At 42.3% G+C, this 3,321-nt stretch overlaps 1 pseudogene; it reads left to right on the forward strand.

Annotated features, from left to right (window-relative positions):
• Window positions 1–1,980, forward strand: part of LOC138171570 (vomeronasal type-2 receptor 26-like) — a 58,649-nt pseudogene extending 56,669 nt beyond the window's left edge.
• The last annotated feature ends 1,341 nt before the right edge of the window (window positions 1,981–3,321 follow it).

Raw genomic sequence — 3,321 nt, forward strand, 5'->3', positions numbered from 1 at the left:
TTAACAAAGCAGATCCAAGAACCTGTGGTAGCTGCAAACCCTGAGGACGCTTGGGGTGCTTGCTGCTACAAGGGGGAGGCAGAAAAGGGTAAACTATGCCACACAAAGGGGCATAAAATCATAGTATAGCAGAGGGAGGGAGATGAACATCATATGAACTTTTTCTCATTGGTTCTGGTTCAAGGAGGGATCAACATAATCAGTTAATATGAGGATTCCAATGTGAAAAGAGACAAAAACTCATAAGCAAAAATATTTAATAGGTAAGTGTTCAAAGGACATGAACACATATTCTCAGAAGAATTTCAAAGTATTGAGTACCATGAAAGAACACTCAAAATCGCTAATAAAGGAAATGAACATCAAAACAACACCAATATTTCACCTCACTCCCATCAAACTGTCAAATACTGGAATATTAAGTTATTGAATAGTTGTGGGAAAACAGACTTTGTTGGTGGAGCTGTGAATCAGCATAACCATTTAAAAAAGCAATTTGAAGTTATTAAAATTAAGTAACAAATATAGGCATAGCATTTTACCCAGAGACTACAATACTAAATATATACAAAAGCACCCTTATAAGAAATTGAGATAGACATCAAAATATGCATAGCAACACTTTTCAGCAGGTTTTTATTTATTAAATGTGGTTTTAAAAATGTTTCTATTATAGGCGATGTTTTGTTTTCTTATCCATTCTTTCATCTTTTCATTTTTTTGGATTGTTTACTTCATTGATACTTAAAGATATAAAATTAAGCTTATATTTTTCTCCATCTGTCATATTGAGTTTTCTTCAGGTATGATTTTCTGATCTCCTGCTGTAAACAATGTATTGTCATCCTTTAGCAAGCCTGGATTGTGTACTAGGTTACCTATCAATGACCATCTCCTAGCACAGAAAGAGATATTGTTGTTTATGAAGAAGGAAATGATACCTTGACCAATGGTACCTATTTTCCATGGGATTGGGGATGATTTGTTGCATCCAAAATCCTAAATTTCTTTGTCCCTTGCAGACATGAAGCATTCTATGAAGTGCCCAGAAGACAAGTATCCAAATAAGGAAAGAACTTGATGCCTTCCCAAGGTTGTGACTTTCCTGGATATTTCAGAACTTTTAGGGATGGCTCTAATCTGTGTGGCTCTTTCATTTTCTCTAATGACAGCTCTGGTTTTCTGGGTGTTAGTAAAATTTCAAGACACGCCCATAGTGAAAGCCAACAACCGAGATCTCACCTATACTCTCCTCATCCCCCTCAACTTCTGTTTCCTTTGCTCCTTGATCTTCATTGGCTGTCCAACCTCAGTTACCTGCCTCCTTAGACAAACAATATTTGTCACTGTGTTCACTGTACCTGTGTCCTCCATTCTGGCCAAAACCACCATAGTAGTCCTGGCTTTCAGGCTTACAACACCAGGGAGCAGGAATAGAAGGTAGGTGCAATCCAGGGTCTCTAACTCTGTTGTTATCATTTGTTCTGGGACTCAAGTGATTGTCTGTGGCATCTGGTTGGGAATCTCTTCCCCATTCCCAGATAGAGATACATACTTTGAATCAACCCAGATCATCATTGGGTGCAATGAGGGCTCTGTCATTGCCTTCTACTCTGTCCTGGGCTACATGGGATTCCTATCACTGTGCAGCTTCACATTAGCTTTCCTGGAACCTCCCTGACACCTTCAGTGAAGCCAAGTTCATCACATTCAGTATGTTTGTGTTCTGCAGTGTCTGGGTTTCCTTCCTCCCAACATACCAGAGCACCAAGGGCAAGGCCATGGTCACTGTGGAAATCTTCTCCATCCTGGCATCCATTGCTGGGTTACTGACCTGCATCCTTATTCCCAAGTGTTCCATGATCCTATGAAGGCCAGACAGAAACACCCAAGAAGGTATAAAGAATAAAGCAGTTTTCAGGAAGACATCACTCTGAATCATTGCCTCCTAACCCCTACCAGAGGCACCATCAGCTTTAAGGGTAAGTGTGCCAATGTGTCGGGGCACCTGCAATATTCTCATCTTGCCTTCCCTCTAGGACTGCGAACTTCTACACACCCTACCTCTGCTTGTGCCTGCCCTCACATGAGTTTCTTGACCATTGCTAAGATACAGAAACTGCAATTTACCATAAATTGAGGATGGAGGATATGACAGAACTCACAAAGTGACAGAGAGAAACAAACCTCCAGCTGAAGACAGCCTGGAAGGCCGGCAGGAAGAGTGTATTGCAGCATTCTGGGAGCCGAGCCCAGCCCCGTGTTGAGTCCAAGGTTTTAGCCCCAGGGCTGCCCCACCAGGTGTGGCTAGAGGGACATTGGAAGAGTGGATCACCAGCAGCTATGGTGGTTCCAAGAATTATCAACCCGTGAATGCAAAAGACAAAGTAAGAGGACAGTGGACTTTGGGAATAGGGGGTCCAGAAATGCAGTCAGGCCTCTGCCCCTCTGAGGGAGAAGAGGCTGAGGTGCATATGGCTGCTTCAGAGCTCCTGGCCTGCAGATTGTATGGGGACCAAGCAACCATTCTGAGGGGTAATTGCTCTTGCTTTAACCTGCTTGGATCTGGATTGCTGTCTAGGGTGGAGGTCTTAGGGTGTGTGACCAGTGAGCCAGAGCCAGTGGAGGCTTCTGGGAGGGCACCAAACTAATAGCTCCAGCAGCTGAGAAAACCCCAGTAATTTGGGACAAATCTCTCCTCTCTGCTAGCAGAGTTCTATTGTGGCAAAAAACTCAAAAGTCAAATAATTGACTGGCAACATGAACAAGCAAAGGAAGCAAAGCAAGCACAGCAATCTGACTTTGGATTCCATTTTGGGGGACAAAAAGGATCAAAGAATGGAACAGGAGGAAGACAACAAAGTCAGAATTCCTACACCAAAAGCTTCCAAGAAAAATATGAATACCTACAGGCCACAGAAGATCTGAAGAAGGATTTTAAAAACCAAATAAGAGAAGTGGAGGAAAAATTGGGAAGAGAGATGAGGATGGAGGAATCATATTGACATTTCTAATGCCCTTTAGCAGGCATCCTGCCATTCATTGATGTGTTGCCTAAACTAATAATAAAATTCTCTTGTTTTATTTTTATTTTTCCAAATGCTTTATTAACTTCTGGATTACATCATTCATTCATTTCCATGAGATTTTGAGTTACAATTTCCCCCCCCCATTTTTTCCCTACCCACCGCCCCAAAATAGCAGTCCCACAGGATATCCCCTCCTCCAATCTGCTCTCTCCCATATCTTCTCCCATACCCCCTTCGACTTTTCCAGTAGGGCATGGTGGATCTCTATGCCCCAATGCTTATATATCTTATT

Source organism: Petaurus breviceps, unplaced genomic scaffold, assembly GCF_028583685.1.
Source record: "Petaurus breviceps papuanus isolate PSGF00001 unplaced genomic scaffold, PetGlider_PUasm1.0 447, whole genome shotgun sequence".
Classification (NCBI taxonomy): domain Eukaryota; kingdom Metazoa; phylum Chordata; class Mammalia; order Diprotodontia; family Petauridae; genus Petaurus; species Petaurus breviceps.